Genomic DNA, 20771 nt, shown 5'->3' on the forward strand with positions numbered 1-20771 from the left:
ATAATACCCCCTCGCGGGTCTTTAAGAAAATAAAATGAAATGAGCTACGCTGGTGCTTGCAACTTGTTGGCAAACTTTTCTTAGGCAGGCTTGATGTCGGGAAAGCAATCGCGTTAATACGACTTATGAAGCGTTTTACAACAGCGAAAGAACAACCAATCGTCGAACAATGCGAATAGCGTAACGAGTGGGCCGTCTCATGCTCCAATTAACCCATTCCAGAAGCTTGTTCTTGTTCCCCTATAAACTGCGGCGCATATCCACTTCAGCCATAATTCCTCATCGTCGTCAGCCACTGCATGAACAAATGGCACAAACTTTCTAGCAAGTGTTTAGCGGATACCACGCTTCTCAGAAGAATGAGGAAAAATAGCATAGCGAATGCTGGCCTACTACCCAAAATTTTATTTGGTTATCAAGCAAGCATCCTTGCAGTAGTTACCCAATGAGTGTTTTGAGAAGGTTCTGAAAGGTCTAGCTTTCGCTGTGACGGTGCTGCGCCGAATTCTGCGCAGGCCTGGCGTTTTTTACAAAGATATCCAGGTGTCATGGCCAGCTTCAGATGAGGCCGCCCATCAATCCACAATATGGATGACTTTGTGACATAAGTCAAACATTAAAAGCCTGTAAACGGTTATACACCTGCTCTGTTTCTTGACGTTAAAGGGGCTTTGCCAATGTCACCTACGATTCTACAAAGTCATCGTGAACGCGTCATAATGCCAGTAGGACTTGGTGACAGTATACATGTAGATACACCGTTACTTACAGGTAAACTAGTGGTATCTAATTTACCGCTCTGCCTACGGACGGCTCAAACCATAGCCAATGCTCAGGACCACGCAATCATGCTACACATCACCACTGAAACGACGCGTACTTATCATATCCTAATATGCTAGGAACCCTTCCCACCACGTGGTGAGCCTCGCTGCTGAGAGGCCCCGTACGATCTTTAGTGCAGTTGTCTGTGCGCATCATGCATCAATTGAAGCCGGTTTATCCTCGGTGGCATGTGGCGTAGCCAAGGGGTGGCAAAGCAGACACGCGCTCCCCTTGGCGCGGCAGAGGGCGCAGGCGATTTGGCGTGTTTCCATATGGTGTTTCATCGAAGCGGAAGCGCCTGCGGCACGCGCGTTCTACAGCACGGTGTATGATACAAACGGCCGTGTTCTGCAGTCAGTGCGGGGAACTTCGGCACCGTGCCGTCATCTTGGCGCGCTAAAACAGACGCTCGCTGTGCGAAGTTGCCTTTCTGCGATCGAAGGATTAAGCAGCCCCACAGAAGCGTCGGCGAGGTACGAAGTATTGTTGTAGCTGCTGGGCTTCCACAACAATGCAGACGACACCAAAGACGCTCTCCTCGTGTAAAGCTGTATAGGTTCCCGGCACTTGGTATGCCGGGGAACCGAACATAGCCGCGTTCGCGAAAGATAGAGCAAGCATGCCGAAAAAAAAAAAACGAGTCAAGCACTTCAACTTAATTGACTCGCAATGGTTAAAGCTCAGCTTGCTGCTTCGCGGCGAAATCATCGGGTCATGCTCCCACGGCACGGACGACACGACTCAAACTTTGACATTTTAATGCGATGACCGTATAAGCTTAGTTTTCATTTATTTTTTAGCACGCCACAAACATTTGCACATGACAGTACACGGCCAGATACCACATCAAAACAACAATTATATGGTTTTTCATAAATGTCAACACAGTACATCGGCAGAGTACGGGCTTCATGCCGACAAAATGAGACTTACCTCGAGGCATACGACGTACAAGGTATTGTCACAAACCTGAGAAATGCATTTTGCAGCGATTCGCACGTCCTTAATTGTCTTCTATCGCCTGCTCCACATCATAAACGTGACTAACGCGTTTGACTACTTTTTTTTTTGGGGGGGGGGGGGGGGGGGTTTGCTTTTCGTAAGTGCTTGTGCAGCTCAGAGATCGTTATGGAGCCGCACTGCAGGCGATGCATCGTGAGGTGACTTGCAAACGCACCGCGCGCTCTGTTCGAGCATGCCCGTTGGCGGGAAGAGAAAACGCGCGATGTACATCCCCGATTTCTACTTTTATACAAGAGACATGGCGCCGCCGGATGGATGGATGGATGGATGGATGGATGGATGGATGTGGCTGTACCCTTTATAGCAGGTGGCGGCTAACGCCATCTAACCGTAATACTTAGTGAACTGTAGCGTCTCAATGCGCCGCTCGTCAAGGAAGAAGAAGTTGGCATTTGGGCCGCGCGGCGGGTGCAACGCGATAATAAAAAAATCAGTTCGAAAACTGAACGCTGTCAGGGCTGGATCTTTCCCGTGTTAGCTCCGACAGTTAATGGTGACCCTATAAAGAACACACAGCCCCGATCATCTCGCATGGATCCCGCCGGCTCTACCACCAATCATACCGGTCCTGACGCCCAAGAAGACGCCAAACCTAGCGGTGCTGCAGTCGCTGCGATTCAACATGTCAACCTGCCACCATTTTGGCCCAACAGCCCCAGCACATGGTTTCTGCAGGTTGAGGCGCACTTCTGTCTACGGCAAATCACCAGCCAACAGACCAGGCACTGGCATCTCGTATCCTGCTTACCTCCGGACGTAGCCGACGACTTAGCTGATATTTTAGCGTCGCCACACCCGAGCCATCCCTACGACACGTTGAAGGCAGCTATCATTTCCCACAAGTCTCAGTCCGAACACAGCAGACTCCAACAGCTCATCACGGCTACAGAGCTCGGTGACCGTCGCCCATCACAGCTCCTGCGACGCATGCGCCAGCTCCTTGGCGGCCCCTCCGCCCCTCAAGAGGAGAAGCTGTTACGTGAGTTGTTCCTCCAGCGCTTACCGCAGAGCATGGTTCCGGTCCTCGTAGCTGCAGGAGATGTCCCACTAGACACACTCGCTGAAATGGCTGACCGAGTGGCGGACTACTCGCGGGCACATAGCCTCAACGCCGTTACCACACCGCCACCGGCCACCGCTGCAGACCCGGCGCTCGCGAGCATCGAGAACTGTTTGGACGCGCTTGTCAGGCGCCTCGATGACTTTGTACCTGCGCATCGTCGACCGTCATCCAGGTTCCAGATACACAGTCGCTCCTCCACGCCCCCACGTTCTCCGGAACTTCGGCCACCCGACGCGCCGCGGGACGTTTCATCCTCAACCGTGTGCTGGTATCACCGCCGATTCGGTGCCTCTGCTCTCAAATACACTCGCCCATGCTCCTGGTCGGAAAATGCGACGACCGGCCACTGACGGCGGCAAGTGGTACTGGTCGAAAGTCATGCCGCCTTTTCTATGTTTCTGATAACATCACTGGCGCTTGCTTCCTAGTCGACACAGGAGCCCAGGTTAGCGTCATCCCGGCCTCGTGTGTAGATCGCCGTCGCAACGAACAGACCTGCCCACTCCAAGTGATCAACAATTCCGCCATTCGCACATACGGCCAACGCTCTCTTACACTTGACCTTGGACTACGCCGTACGTTCCGCTGGATTTTCATCCTCGCTGACGTCTTGCAAGCTGTTCTTGGAGCTGACTCCCTCAGTTTTTTCAACCTTGCTGTGGACATGCATGCTCATCGCCTCGTTGATGTCAACACCCGCCTCTCCATCAACGGTGTACTCTGTACTTCCTCGCCAACGGGACTGCGAGCTCTCACACCTGCTTCGCCGTATGCAAAAATACTCGACGACTTTCCCAGCATCACGAAGCCGCACACCAGAGAGTAACCGGTGAAGCATTCCATCACTCAACACATTGTGACCACTGGACCTCCCGTTTTTACACGACCCCGTCGACTATCTGGAGAACGCCTCGCCATCGCCCGCCGTGAGTTTGAGCACATGCTTGAACTCGGCATTGTGCGGCCTTCCTCCAGCAACTGGGCGTCGCCACTCCACATGGTGCCGAAGAAAGATCCTGGCGACTGGAGACCATGTGGGGATTACCGCGCTCTCAATGCCCACTCCTTACCAGACCGCTATCCACTTCCTCACATACAGGATTTCACATCAAATTTGGCTGGGTGCACAATCTTCTCTAAGATTGACTTAATGAAGGCTTACCATCAGATTCTTGTAGAACCCGCCGACATTCCGAAGACGGCCATCACCACCCCATTCGGTCTGTTTGAATATGTGAGGATGCCTTCTGGATTGCGCAACTCTGCACAGACCTTTCAGCGCACTATCAACGAGGTCACGCGAGGTCTCGATTTCGTATTTGCCTACCTAGATGACCTCCTTGTAGCAAGCTCATCCGGCCCTGAGCATGAAGCCCACCTGCGCACCCTGTTCCACTGCCTGGATCATTACGGCTTCGTAATTAATCCCAATAAGTGCCTCTTCGGCGTCACTACAATAGAGTTCCTAGGCCACCTTGTCACTCCAAAGGGTATCCAACCACTCGCCAGCAAAGTGAAGGCTATTCAAGACTTTCCACCCCCGACTTCACTGAAGAGACTCCGAGAATTTCTGGGCCTACTAAACTTCCATCGCCGCTTTCTTCCAAAGTGCGCCACATTCCTAAAGCCCTTGACCGACCTATTGGCTAAAAATAAAGACCCGGCTGCGCCACTGGAGTGGCCCAAGGACGCTGCATCTGCCTTCGACACTGCCAAGAAGGCTCTGGCAGACGCTACCATGCTCATACATCCCGTCCCTGATGCCTCAATTCGTCTCATCACCGATGCATCAAGCGTGGCAGTTGGCGCTGTTCTCGAGCAGCACGTATCCGGTTGGCAGCCCCTTGGGTTTTTCTCGCAAAAACTGAAGCCACCAGAGACAAAATACAGTACATTTGCCCGAGAACTCCTCGCGGTATACCTCGCCATCAAACATTTTCGTCATTTATTGGAGGGCCGGGACTTTTACGTCATTACAGACCACAAGCCCCTGACGTTTGCCTTCCATCGCAATCACAGCAATTATACTGCACGGGAGATCCGTCAACTATGCTTTATTTCCGAGTTCACTGTGGATCTCAGACACGTACATGGGCCGGAAAACGCTGCTGCTGATGCTCTATCCCGCATCGATGCCTTGTCGACCCAGCCACCACTAGACATGGAAGAGCTAGCAGCTGCCCAAAGCAACGATCCTGAGCTGCATCGTCTTCGCTCTTCATCCACGTCTCTATCGTTCACGGAGTGCCCGCTTCCATTTTCTACCTCATTAATAACGTGCGAAACGTCTACTGGTATCCCTCGGCCCTTCATGCCTTCAGCTTTTCGTCGTGCAATTTTTGATCAATTGCACGTACAACATGAGCCATCCTGGTATTCGTGCGACCCAGAAGCTAGTCACATCTCGTTACCTTTGGCCAAGCATCAATGCTGATGTCCGACGCTGGGCGCGAACCTGCCTTGAGTGCCAGCGCACTAAAGTTCACCGTCACACTGTCACGGCAACATCCCCGTTTCGGCCTCCAGACGCAAGGTTTTCTCACGTCCATCTTGACATCGTCGGTCCTCTTCCGTCATCGCAAGGAGCCTGTTACCTGCTGACATGTGTGGATCGCTCCACCCGATGGCCGGAAGCGTTTCCCATTTCCGACATTACAGCACCAACAGTTGCCAAGGCTTTCACAAACGGCTGGGTGTCGCGCTTTGGATGCCCTTCTGTCGTCACCACTGATCGCGGTCGTCAGTTTCAATCAGCCCTTTTCACCGCACTTGCCAATATCCTGGGCATTCGACACATCCACACAACTGCCTACCATCCTTCCGCCAACGGCATGGTCGAACGGCTTCATCGACAACTGAAAGCTGCCCTCACTGCTCATCAGCCAAGGGAACGTTGGCTCGACCACCTCCCCTTCGTACTTCTGGGCATCCGATCAGCATTGAAAGTGGATCTCGGCTGCTCATCAGCTGAACTAGTCTATGGTGTTTCCCTGCGTCTTCCAGGAGAATTCTTCGAGCCATCATCGCCGCTTTCCACTCACGATGCCTCCACGTACATTCGAGAGCTGCGCACCACGTTTCGGGACCTTGCTAGCTGTGATTCCTGCCGACCGACACCCCCAGTCTGTCTTCGTCAGTCAGGATCTGCATGACTGCAGTCACGTCTTCGTTCGGCGTGACCAAATACGACCACCACTAACACCAGCCTATGATGGCCCATTCCGCGTACTCCATCGTACACCTAAGACGTTCACGCTGGACATCAATGGCCGTGAAGACGTCGTGGCTGCTGATCGACTGAAACCTGCGTATATCGCCGCTCTCGCGGCCGCGGGGTTTTCAATCTAAAGCCCAAATGCCAACATCCTAGCATGTCCACTGGGCGACTCTTCTGGTAATTCCTACGGCTCTCGCTCTACGGGGGGGGGGGGGGGGGGGGGCCTGTAGCGTCTCAATGCGCCGCTCGTCAAGGAAGATGAAGTTGGCATTTGGGCCGCGCGGCGGGTGCAACGCGATAATAAAAAATCAGTTCGAAAACTGAACGCTGTCAGGGCTGGATCTTTCCCGTGTTAGCTCCGACAGAACTAACCATTAGATTTATCTTTTTTTTTTCCTTTAAATAGCGAGGTTGAGGATTCGTACTTTGCAGTGAAGGGTTTAATTTTCACTCGTGCCTTGACTTTAGCCACCAATCAGGTAACCTCCTTCTAGTTAAGTCTACTCGCTTAAAGTCTATCTTGCCCTCCCTGTTCCTAAACCCCAGTGCTTTGAAAAACTCTGCGCCATCATCCTGAACTATAGGGTGAAGCCCTTTACAGAACATTATCAAGTGTTCGGCAGTTTCTTATTCCTCTCCACACGCACTGCATACTGTGTCTACCCCTTCGTATTTGGCCCGATATGTCTTAGTTCGCAATACTCCCGTCCTTGCCTCAAACAGTAGAGAACTACCCCGAGTATTATCATAGATCCTTTCCTTGGCAATTTCCTGCTTAAAAGCTCGTTAGATCTCTAGTGCGGACTTCTTAATCATGCCAATTCTCCACATGTCAGTCTCCGTTTCCTTAACTTTCTTCTTAACCGATAGTTCTTTCTGGTTTGGCCACCTGCTGTTTTCTAAGTATTTACCAGTCAATTTCCCGGTTCGCTTCCTCCATTTTGTATCGACATTCTTCATGTACAAGTAGCTGAAAACCTTCCTAGCCCAACGCTCCTCCCCCATTTCTTTCAATCGCTTCTCAAACATTATCTTGCTGCTAGCTTCCCTGCCCTCAAATGATGTCCATCCCATATCACCTTGTACTGCCTGATTTGGTGTATCCCGTGAGCTCCTAAAGCAAGCCTATCCATTCCACGTTGCTTAATTTCTAATCTTGCTTGAACTTCTGATCTTATGCACAAGACCGCATTGCTGAACGTCAGCCCAGGAACCATGACCCCTTTCCTTATTCCTCTCATAACATCATACCTATTGTAATTCCACAGTGCCCTATTTTTCATCACCACTGCATTCCCGTTACCTTTAGTCGTTACGTATATTTCGTGTTCCCTCAGGTACTCGGTCCCATTGCTTATCTATACGCCCAGATATTTGTATTTATCTATTATCTCTAGCGTGACCTCCTGTATTCTAAGCTCACTACCTTCGTTATCATTGAAAATCATGACTGCTGATTTTTCTTTACTGAATCTAAAATCTAACCTATCTCCTTCATTACCGCAGATGTCTATCAATCTCTGCAAATCTTCCTTGTTGTCAGCCATTAGCACTATATCATCTGTGTACATTAATGCTGGTAGTGCCTGATCAATGAGTTTTCCTTGTTTGACTAAAGAGAGGTTGAAGCCCAGTCCACTTCCCTCTAATTTGGCCTCTAATCCTTGTAGGTACATCATGAATAATAAGGGAGACAGGGAACACCCCTGCCTAAGCCCCGTTTTACCTCTGCTGGCTTGGATACCTGTTTTTCCCACTTTATAACTATCTTGTTACCTTTATAGATATCCTTTAAAAGATTAGTGACTACATGTTCCACGCCTAGTGTGTCCAGTATTCCCCACAATTCCTCTTGAACCACGCTATCGTACGCTCCCTTGATATCCAAAAATGCTAGCCACAGGGGCCTGTGTTCCTTTTCTGCTATTTCAATGCACTGCCTCAGTGAGAACAGATTGTCTTCCAACCTCCCGTGTTTCCGAAAACCATTCTGCAGTTCGCCCAGCACCCCCTCATCCTCTATCCATGCCTGCAGTCTTTCCTTTATAATCTGCATCGCCAGCCTGTAGACCACTGATGTCACTGTTATAGGACGGTAGTTGTTTATGTCAGCTTTGTCCCCCTTTCCTTTATAGATCATGCTCATCCTGCTAATTTTGCATCCATCGGGAACTTCTCCATCGATTATTAGTTTGCTCACTGCCTCTCTCAAAGCCTGCTTAGACTTCGGACCTAATGTCTTTATCAGCATAACTGGAATGCCATCTGGGCCTGTTGATGTACTACTAGGAACCCTTTTCTCAGCCCTTTCCCACTCTCGTTGTGAAAATGGAGCCATTGCACCACTTGAGTCATCCTTGTCTATTGTGGCGCATAAAGCACTTCTTTGTTTAAATTTTTCTGTCACCCTTGTTCTTATATATTTAATAGCTTCGTCCCCTTCTAGCCTAGTACCTTGGTCTGTAGTTATAAACCCCTGCTTTAGGCTCGTCTCATTTCTTAGGGAGTTTAGATGGTTCCAAAATTTCGCAGCTGCCTTTCTATCTTTTTTATGTACTTCTGCCAGCCACTGAGCTCCCTTTCTTCTAATCTTTTCATTGATCAGAAGGGATGCATCCCTTCTACAGCTTAGAAAGGTTTCCCATTTTCTTTCAACATCATCTGTCGGTTCACGCCGCTGCTTAGCATGTCTGTGTTCCCTAGAGGCTTCCTGACGTTTTGCTATGGCTCTCTTAACTTCCTCATCCCACCAACTTTTGGGTTTGTGTCTTCTTTTCCGGGGTGACTTGTCACGCGTCTTAGCAAGCTCTAGCTCAAACAGCCTAATTTGATTCGTGTATGTCCACACTGTTTTATTATCCTCCGTGATAACTTTCTCAATTTGTTTAGCGGCTATTTCAATTTGCCTTTCTGGATAAATATTTTCCTGTAGTTGCTCATCTTGTCTCCTTCCCACTTTCACTGCTCTTCCAAAACTTAGCTTGATACGTTTGTGATCACTACCCAGACTTCTGGAGCCACCTTCATCTATGTGCATTCCCCTGAGCTTATCATACATCCCATATGACATCAGTGCATAATCTATCGTCGACTGAAGCCTTCCTACCTCCCATGTTATTTGCCCTTCACACTTCTCAGTACTGTTGCAAATGATCAAATCAAGCCTTTCGCACATATCCATGATCATTTTGCCTGTCGGGTTGGTATACCCATCTATATCTTCTATGTGCGCATTCATATCTCCTAGTATAATTATCTCACATTCTCTTCCTAACTCCTGAATGTCCTTTGATATACACTCTACCATTGCCTGGTTTTCCTCTCTGGCCTTTGCTCTTGTCCACAAGTACACGAAACCAAGGAGTGTCATTTGACCTGCCACTTTCCCTTTTAGCCATAAATGTTCCTTGCACTCCTGCTTGACCTTTTGCCAGTCTGTACTTTTATGAATGAATGCCGCAATACCACCCCCCTTTCTGCTGCCTCCTGTTCTATTACAATATTCTCACGTGTAGTCCGGATTGTTCGGAGGTTGTTCCATGTCCCTGAGATGTGTTTCTACAAAACCGTATACCGCCTGTCCAGAACTGCAGCGACACCATGCGTTGCAAAAATGGCCCTCGACAGGTGCATGCCCGGCCGCCATGTTTGACCAAGGTGGAGCACACTCCCTCCCCCCACCCCAAAAAATTTGTTGCACGAGGCTCTGCTCTGTAGTGGATGACCCTCCCACAAGTACCAATTCACCCACACCTGCACTAAAACAATTGAGCCTATTACTCTTGCACAAAATTTACAGTAAGCACGTACACATCTACACCAATGGTTCAACCACAGTGTCCAGTGGTGGCAGTGCAATGGCGATACAAACCCAAGAAATAACCCGGCAGGCGTATCAAACTCTCACATGTACTCCGGCAGAACTTGCCGCTCAGCGCGATGCCCTATAGAGCTCCTTGCGATGTGCTTCCAGTTTTAGAAACAGTAGAAAGTAATATTTCATTCACGACATATTAGAGAATATGGCATCCTGCCAATGACTATGTTAACCTGTTACACACCTTGGGTTGCTGCTTTGCCGCGACTAAAAAATCTGCAAATGGAATATCTTACAACAGAGTAGCCAGACATTTTTCTCGAGGGCGGTGTGTTCAACCATAATTTATGTCAGATCGTACGTGTGTCAGTGTCTGTGCATGTATATATATCCAACCAAAATTCAAAAATTTGGGAGGCTTTAACAACAACACCTCCCCCCCCACCCCAGCTACGCCCATGCTATACAATGTTCTGATAGTATCACAAATACTGTTTTCGCTAGATAGAGGGCGATTAAAACTAGTAAAAATGTGAGCAACTTTGTGCTTACTTGGGCCAGTTGGTGCTGCAAAGTAGATGAGGAAAAACACCTGCAGTTAACAGGGTCTCACTCAAGACGGGCCTCATAAGCCAGACAGCCAATGACCCCGCCTTCAGAGGAGATTATAGAGTGTGCAGGCAGGGCTATTCCTTTAGCAGGAGAAGTAATTAGGTTGCCACATTTTAATTAATATTGGTGGGTGAATTCAATAATGTAACGAGGTAAAGATTTACAGGCATTTACTGCTGTAGCAGCACGCTGGATTTCAGAGACAGAGCGAAAAAATTTAATGACGAGCTCGAGATGCTAGCCTGCCTTCTTGCTTGACATGCTGCGATTTTAGTAAACATCAGCACCATATTGAACTGAAGTTCTCACACTATGTTGACTCTTTATTGCCAATGCAATGTGACAAGATTGTGCATGGCCAGCACGCTTACATTTCACATATGCAAAAAGAATGCAATGTCTCACTTCAACTAGCTTTATTTTGCAATCCCTTTAGGCTTCTAGTTGCTTTGCCCATAGAAAAGAAAATGCAAAGGCATCACATGAATGCAATCATTCAATTTTATTTCAAAGAAAGGTTCATGTATGAAGCTTCTAAGTACAAGAATGCACAGCTAAACGATAAGTATAACAACCACAAACAAAGATAAAAACAACGCAGTTGAATGCTACAAGCACCACAGAGCGTGCTTCCGTCCACTGAAGCACATTTCAATAAGTGGTAGGTGAGACCAGGTGTATTCAAAGCACAGTGCATAGTTTACAGCAAATTGTGACAAGCCTTGTATCCAAGCACAATTGCGCCAACTGAAGGTGCAAGACATTGCCAAAGAACACATTCTTTTAAGCATTTGCACATGGGGCACAACTATTTTTTGCATAGGCACGCACATGCCCAGACTCGAGTCGAATGCGAAGCGGCCGCAAAGGCTTCGCCTGCAACGGTACACATCAAGGAAAGCATTTGCGCTGACATGTGCACACCGCTGTTCCAAAACATCACACATGTGTGAAGTAGCTTTTTGTAAATAACACCACAATGGAATATGTATTCATAATGAAGTTTAACTTGTGCATGCATTACATTTGAGCAGCGACAAACAGGCTCTGTGAATAGCATCCAGGGAACGTTCCAAGCACACTGGTGATGAAATATCTAGAGATTATGAACGAGGAAGATGCATGGAGAAAGAAACGATAAGTCACCCATTTTCATGAGCATCAAGCGAGAACAATACTGTCTCTTGAGACTTACACCCCTTCTCTTTTTTGCCTATTTAGGTATTTCACTAAAGCAATTTGTGTCGACTAAAGCAATTGTTGTGGCATGTGCTTTATGTCACTGCAAATAACTGTAGTGTCGAACTGATTCCTATACTTCAAGCTGCACATCATGTAAGTGTTTATTGTGGTAGCTGGTAGTTTTAAGTTAGGTGTCACCACAAAGTGGGGACTATCTAAATTTGTCCAGGACAGATATAGAAAAAAAAGTGGAGGAAAAAAAGAAAAAGGCCTTGACATTCCTTCACGCTTGGCAAAAGCAAAGGAAAGAACAAAAGCTACAATATATTGACGAAAATTGCTAGTCCCCAAACAGGGTGCTAATGATACTCCACACCACATGCTTGTAACTTTGATTCATCGCCAAGCTTCTGAGTGTCGTGACAAGGAACTGGAAAACGCAGTTCAATTTGTGCGGGGCCGGGATTTCCCAGCAGTGCCTTGTCCAATGCAATCCCTTTCTTCCCTTTGTCAGGGACTGGCATCTGCATGCTAGTTTACAAAGCCATATGTAAGAAAAAGTGGGTCACATCTGCAAAATTTGAGATTGAGTGATTCTCTACAAGGCATCATGGGTTCCTTGCTGAATGCAGCAGAATAAAAGCTGACCAACCCATTCACAATACCACTGCCACTATGATGTGAAAACTTTCTATTGTTCAAAAAATGTTGCTGGGCCACTCTCAGTTTCCATTTCTGCCAATAATCAAGTTAATGTGTACTTGAATGTTAATATATTTTTCTGGAGTTAATGCATTTTTCACAAGAATCTTTCTCAAAGCTCTTTGACTGCTAGATGTTTGACATTTGCACTTTCAAAGCAGCACAATGCAAAGGCCAAAATTGCGTTCTCCTTGGCTACTTACAGCTCTGAAAATTATTGCAGCAGCTGCATTGAAATAAGGCTTTAATTAATGCTTAGTGCACCACAGAAGTGTATGTCTTAAGGCCAGCAGCCAAAGCATATTAAACAAAAATGAAGCACAGCCACACAGAACCAAAGCAATAATGGTCTATGGCTACAGTCTTTTACTTGTACAGTACTGACAGTTGAGGTTGCGGCTGCTGCTAGTCAGAAATTATTCCTGGGGCTTGGCAAGTTGCCACAGCAGGTAGGTGGTGAGGAACGTGTTGTGAAACTAATTTTGATCTGAATGGTGTGCTATGACAAACACGGTTTAGAAAATGATCAAAGCGAGGAGTGGTCACGGGAGATCCAAAACTTAGGCAAGCTGCTCAGCATAGCTATTCAATCACTGTTAAAAAGGAACTCCGCAACACTAGTAAGCGTGGTCAGAAAACACTGCGGATAGGCAGCCGAGGCTCCTTAATATATGTGAGCCTCACATTACAGCACAGCACACAGCCTGTAATTTACAATAAATTCTCAGTCAGCGAGAAACCACTTGCTCTTTTGTCAGCAAATGGTGTCATAAACTCCGCCATTGGCTGTTTTGAGCATTGCGGCTCGCATAGTTACCACGGCCGCCACAAGATGCTATGTGCCCGCCAGCATGTGATCGAGATCGCTATGAATGGAATTCGGCCGCACATTCAAAGAAGGAAGTGTTCAAGGTCACGGCCCGCATTGCCAAACAGCAGCAAGTTCTTGCCTCTTTGTCACCTCCTCCCCACCTTCCCCCAGGCACCTCTCAGCACGCTCAAAGGTTCGAACAGTGAGGAAAGTGCTTAAGGTGTGTTACAAATCCCTGTAGCTCAGCACAAACTTGACGAATCGTAAAAACTTTTGCAGCAGTTGATTTGCCAGGCAATAAACTTCTTTAATGAAGCCAATCAATGATTACTTGGAAAATCTTACAGGGCTCCTTTAAGCCCCCAGTGACTACAAATAGATGACACAGTAAAAACCCCTAGTTTATTTTCCACTACATAGTGTTAATTTGCATGAGCGAAGAATTATAGCAACAAGACCAACCACTGAGCACATTTGACGAAGAAAACTTTTTTATGGGTATGCAGAATGTTTGAAGAGAACAATTATTTGGTGTGCAATCTGTTTTATTTTGTTTTCTTTTCAATGTTTGTTTTTGACAAAGTATTCCCTGCAAAAATTGTATTAGCACCCAGCCCAGACAGCCACCTTATTGCTGCAAACACAGTCCTTTATCAACACAGAAATGTGGTCTAAAGCTTCAACATTAGCAGTTTTCCACAAAGCACATGTACTATAAATGAAATTTGTCATGGAACTGATTCAAATTATAAGCTGTAACTATGCACTCTGGCAATGAACGTGGTATCCCAACATCTTTTTGAACACATGCACAAAAAATTACAAAACACACTGCAGATTCACGCACAAACAACATTGAGGTGAAAAAGAACAAACCCAAGCAAACTTGGTGTAACAAGTGAGAGAAACAAACAGAGCAGTAGCATATTTACAACAATCATTCAGGAACCTGTAACTACATAAGGCAAGCAACCAATTGAACAACTAGAATTCTTGTTTCCCAAGCTTTCAGTGGTAGCAAAGTGGACAGTAAACCATGCTGCATGGGTAACCCTATAAGAAGGGCCAGGCAAACTAAAGAGTGGTGGAGGGCCTTGGTATTCGGTAGAGTAACCACTATACAAACACAGCAAATGTCCTCCCCTTCTATTCTATGCTTCAGGGGTCGCTTACTTCAATAATGTAATCACAACTGTTGGCATATACGTGCAATCATATTTACAAAGTGTTTAATAGAGTTATCGAATGGTCAATAGTGACAAAACATTACGGCGGCTGCCACGAGGTCATGGTCGATTGATTACACAGGTCTGTCGACAACTACTGCAAATAAAGTATGAATATAGGCTCCTGGATCGAAGCAGCTTGTTTCACACTAACGGAAGAAATACAGTTCTAAACTTTTAAATTTAGCATTTCTGCCATTACAAGAAGGGCTGTGCCCATGGTTTTTTCGGCCGAGAGTGTCCTTGTGTCAACAGCTAGCTTTGGCATCTATTGGTTGATGTGAAGGCGGGTAAATACTTCAGTATTATTCAAAAAGCTAAAAAATAACAAAATTTCGGGGAGTGTAACAAACTCCTCATTATCCCCCTAGTTACAGCGATTAAGGTGCAAGGAGCTATGGGGCAAACACTTCGTTAAGTGTATGCTAACACTTGAGATAGTATTCAAAGTTGAGCAGACCTCTGTAATCAAGGCAAAGTTCAATGGACACAGTCATCCGACCGGTTATGTTTCAGGTTGGCAGATGACCATCAGTCTCCCATACAGTACTGCATTAATTGATTTCCAGGGAAATTGCACCTACAAAGGTGCAGAGCATTTACCCTGTTGCCTAAGCACTGCGCAAACTTAGGACGAATATGCATAAGCATAACAGCAAGTAATTTTCCTCACTTTTTTTATTTTTGTTCTTCTGGCTAGCTAGACTGAAGCATGGGGTCTTAGCATATGTGATACTAATTGTGGGAATCATTTCTGACTATTACTGTCCTGTTGCCGATGTACTGTCTATAATAGATATACTAAACTTGCCCTTATTCCTATAGCAAAGAGGTCTCGTAATAAATGATACATCACATAAAATTGCTCACAACGTTGCAGTAACATATACAAATAGATTAAATTGATGCATTCTATGTACAATCCATAGCTGTGAGCAACAGTCATTTCACTATAAGAACTATATTAGCACACATATGTACAAATCGTTTTGAAAGCCATCTCGCTTCTAAAACTATCCAACTGCCATCTTATTTCTTGATAATTCTTGTACTTTAAATGTCAAAATCTCCATGTTATAACATGGCACATAAAAGTGACACATTATTCAAATGAACTACTTGTTACATTGCAAAAATGAACAAAACACCGGCAGAAAATGCAAAATAATCTCAACAGTTTCTAGGGTCTTTCTCAATTATTAGTTATGTCTGTCCAGCAATATTAAGGCTATTCTTTTTGATTTTAGTGTACCAGTTCACGGTAATCTCAGGAGTTCCTAGAGTCTTTCTCAATTATTGGTTATGTCTGTTCAGCAATCTTAATTCGCATTTACCTCTAGCATATTCTTTTTGATTTTCAGTGGACCAGTTTATGATAATCTCAACAGTTCCCAGAGTCTTTCTCAATTATTGATTATGTCTGTCCAGCAATCTTAATTAGCATTCACCTCTGGCCTATTCTTTTTTATTTTTAGTGGACCAGTTCACGGTAATGTCAGGAGTTCCTAGAGTCTTTCTCAATTATTGGTTATGTCTGTCCAGCAATCTTAATTAGTATTTACCTCTAGCCTATTCTTTTTGACTTTCAGTGGACCACTTCATGACTGTTCACGCTACCAGGAACTGATGAAAAAACTATGGAGAAAAGGTCCATGCACGGTGATTCGTGGTGAGGAGTGCATCACCCTTTGTGCAACTCTATTCAGTTGTCATTCGTCCAGTTGGTAGTAGGAACATTCGTGAAGTCATAGCAACTAGGCCTCACAGCAGCTTTTCTTATAGTGGCCCAGTGGTAGATAGCAGAGCTTTTGTGTGCATAGAACAGATGAATTTTAGTTTCACTTAGCCATATACAGTTTCTCTGTAATAGGAGGCACAAAGCCATAGTATTATTGTAGGTCACGTGAGAGTTCAGTTCTGGAGCTTCTGAATCTTTCATGTTTGTTTGCTTGTTAACATAGTCAGCAAGAAACTAGACAGGTCCTTGAAACCTGGTTCATCAGCATGGTGATTAGCGGTCTTTTATAAACAATCTGGAGTTGTCAAGTGTGTGCCCATACTTGACCTGACAAGCATGACAAGTCATACATGACCTGACACATTGATCTTGCTAATTTAATGTCCTGATCAAAGCCACCGCTTTCATACCTATTTAGAAAAAGCTTCAGTTGAGAGTTGAAACATGTTCATTTTGGTGTCTGTGTTACTTTGAATTCGCCATTTACCACTATCAGACAAGAAGCATTTTATCAAGAGCGTGCATTTTTTCACACATTTTACACTCTCAATATTAGCTTCACACAGCAATAGCATGTGTATTGCTGAGTAATGTATAATCTCCGTAACTTTTTTTAGAGCACCATGCTGAATTTCAGTTATTCACGCAAAGATGATGCCATGTCATGTATAATATTTGGTGAATTATTTGCATTACACAGTTGGGTTGTAAGTGGTGAATCACAGGGCAAGGCAACCAAGACTGTAGAGCACAGTTGATGTGAAACCTGGCTACACTGTCTCGTTGCACAATTCAACTACATTTGGGAGCGTTCCAGCAAACATAATCAAATTGGAGCCAGCTATTTTAAGATTAGTACATTCCATGTCACATCTTGAGATGATGACTTCATTTTTGATGCACTGCATCACACAAAATTGAAACGATAAACTGTACATTTGGCATAGCTCCTTCATTGAAACTCCGTGAGCTCAGCCTGTCTAGTTGTAGTATGTGAACATAGTATTCTGTGACTCGGAAATTTTTTTTCACTAAAAGAGGTTGAGCTTACGTCACGGGTGCATTGCGCACGAAAATAAGCTCTATATCATGGCCTTTCCAAGTCTCACATAATAAATGGAAGAAAGAAAGAAGCAAAAAATAAATTGGTGATTTCACTTAACCGAAGAGCACCATCACCATCAGTAATAGTTCATTCAGCTTCACAGCAAAACAAAAGAGTTCTTTTCAGCCATTCCGGCAGTCCTTTGCTTAACTTACAGCATGCAAGCTACAGAGCTTACATCACATAACAACTGCACGTCAACTCTTATTCTTCAACATGTGCATGTGAGAGAGAATAGTGTATAGAAATAACACCCAGTGCGTTTTTATATGAGATGGTTAACCACAAACTCTAGGCATTTGCCATTCTGAATATTATATAACTAGCTCACAAAGAGCTAAACATTTGTTATCAACGTGCATTTGTTGTTTACAAGTGAGGTTTGATTAAGATTAACTCAGCAGTTTACACAGAACAATGCAGAATCAGATACTCAACAGAAAGCTTTCCTGTTTTCCAACATATTTATTTACAAGCAAATGGGCCTTGCAGTCCAGTGGATACTACAATGTAGAAGCTATGGCACCACATGTACTAAATAAAGCAAGTTCCATGGTTCACACGACTGGTGTGGACTTGATTGCGCCTTCTATGTGCATGACGTAAAAGACATCAAACTATGTAGAAGCTCGACTGCTAGGGACGAACTTTTAGCAACATGCTGTCATGGTCCGACAGGCTAAATATTAGAGGAAGCCCAACTTGTTAGAAGCACTATAATTATAAAATTTTACACATCGTATTATCGTCACGATGGTGTATGAAAAGAGAGCTTGCAGTAGGAAAGAACTGAAGCAAAAGATTTTGTGAAAGCCGTGAAGCACAACGACCTTAAGTTGCTACATCACATGGCACTTGTGCGTTAACTGCCTTAGGGCAGGAATTTTACTGCTTTTTTCAACATAAATCAGTAAGTGGTTGCTTGGATTACAAGTTTAATCAGCCAGCGAATAACTGCTAGATCTCAATAGAAACTGGTATCCAACATTTGCCGATTCTACATCATGTTGGCATGAAACGGTCCATCAGTGTTCGCATGTAATATTGAAGCCGTCCTCGAAAACAGCGTGAAAAAAATTTAAACAAGGGAAAACATGATAGAAGTGTCACCCCCTTTGCCAATTTATTATAAGCAGGCTTCATAAACAACTAAGACAAAATGCGATGCCCGGTAAGACGACTTGCCCCTGTAAAACGCTCAAGTCACAAACAACATAACCTTCAAATCTCAGTAGAATTCACTCGCCGATATAAAGATGGAAAAAAGTTTACTGCGAGAGTATAATGGCGCAGAATGCTTGAGCACGACATGTGCTCCTTCTCTCAATTGATCAACGAGATTCACCACTGCATACCCATTGCGTCCTTTCAAACTGCCAAGACGATAACAAATTATGAAATTAAAGAGGATATAGATGGCAGAAAATTGAACAAAGTATAGCTGCAGTTGTAATGGAGATTTTTCATAGAGAGAAACATTGAGGCCCAGTTTATGGAGCTAAAGTGAACAACCAATCAATAGTAAGTATACAACCTAACAAGTAACAACTATGAGACGTGCCTTATGTACATGTCGAAAACAGGAGATAACACAAATACGAAGCGCACGTAAGTGCGCTGACATTCATCACTTGTTTAGAATCTGACAAAAGTTTATGAACCAAATGATGTGAGATAACACTTGGTTTTCCCAGCAGCCATCAAAAGTGTACACAACTATGACCACAAATGTACAAGCTAGAAATTTAAGTTACTGCGTGCAGGCTGCACGCAGTAACTGCACATATACTCGTCTTTTTCTAGCTATCGCAGTCTGCAAACATTTGATGACATCTGTACTCAAGCACTATGCAACAATGGCAAGCGCACATACACATGGAGAAAATAGTGTACGTAATGTAATTTTAGCACCTGTGAAGTGGCACGCGAAGTACAAAGTAAATTGAGAAGATGCAACATTTGGCTAAAATACAGATTTGAGATCCGTTTACTGCAAACTTCCGTCATTTTAGAAATTTTGGACAACATTATATGGGCACAAACAGCACTTTGTACAGATGCATGATGGCACTCATTGAAGTGACACTTACATGAGTCACACAAACACTTGTGGATACGCATTAGACGGTGATAATGACTGGCAACTTCGTTTCAGTAAAGAAGTAGTAATGAGTACTTCGCTCTACTAGCTTTTTGGTCACATTATCGGTCTTTTTGTGTTTTACCCCTAACAAAGAAATGTGCTGTTTCAGAAAAACCCAGGATAGTAAACACAAAACAGAGTTTGTAAGTTCTGCTGTTTTCTTTAGCCTTTTTTAAGTATATATAGAATCTCTAACCACTTGAAGTTGGTAACTTTCACATAATTACTAGCACTTCCAAATGAAAAAATTATTATATTTTATTTTGCTTGAACACCATGCCAATAGATGGAGCTGCAATCACTGGTGGTAATCTGACATACAGTACCATGCATCTGTTGTTGATAGCTCAGTGCTCGGGCCACTCCTATTTTTGTTGTTTATCAGCAATATTTTACATGATATACTGGTACACATCAAGTTATAATGCTGATGGCTGCATTCTTTATTCAAAAGTGGAATACCGGGCAGACTAAATACATTTGAATGATGCATTTCGAAAGGATATTCGTTGGTGCGATAAATAGCAGATGTCAGTTAATTTTAAAAAGACTGTTTTTATGAAAGTTTCTCACAAAGGTAGCCCTTCTCATTTCAGATATTCAGCTAATAATGTTTCTTTTGGAGGAGGTACAATGCTAAAATTACCTTGGTCTTTCGATTTCGCATGACCCCAACTGAACGAGACATATAAAAAGTGTAATAAGCTTGTGAAATTACAAACTCTCCTGTATTACACAAGCTCTCAAGCTTTCCACTCCTGCCGTTTGTCTTACTGCATTCAAGGCAGATTATGCATCTCTAATTTAATAGCATCACACTAAAATGAATATCTACAAAATAAAAAAATTAATAAATTAGCTTTTAGACTTATTCATAAGTATGGGCCGCACTTCAATAACATGTTTATAAGCAAAAGGCAACCTACCCCTCGAACACAGAGAAACAAAGTATTGCGATGGAAATTCGTTTCAGATAGCTAAAGCTTAGTTTAAGCAAGACTTATCGCGCATTCTTCATTTTTTGACAGGATATGTCAAAAAGCAGAGGCACGCCTTCACATTGACTTCCTTCCCTACCCATAATAACACATTCAAATATTCATTTTCTCCTGGACAATTACCGAATGAAATAATCTTAATAACAATGTTGTTTTGCAGTCATCTTTGAATCTTTTTTCTATGCAGCTCCAGCAGTAAGTGTGTGAACTCTATTACATGTACGAGTGCTGTTTATTTAATTCACTGCAGTGTTTATCCTATGCTAGTGTTCATCTTCAATGCATTGTTGATTTGATTTTATTATATGT

This window comes from Rhipicephalus microplus, chromosome 5, assembly GCF_043290135.1.
Source record: "Rhipicephalus microplus isolate Deutch F79 chromosome 5, USDA_Rmic, whole genome shotgun sequence".
Lineage (NCBI taxonomy): Eukaryota > Metazoa > Arthropoda > Arachnida > Ixodida > Ixodidae > Rhipicephalus > Rhipicephalus microplus.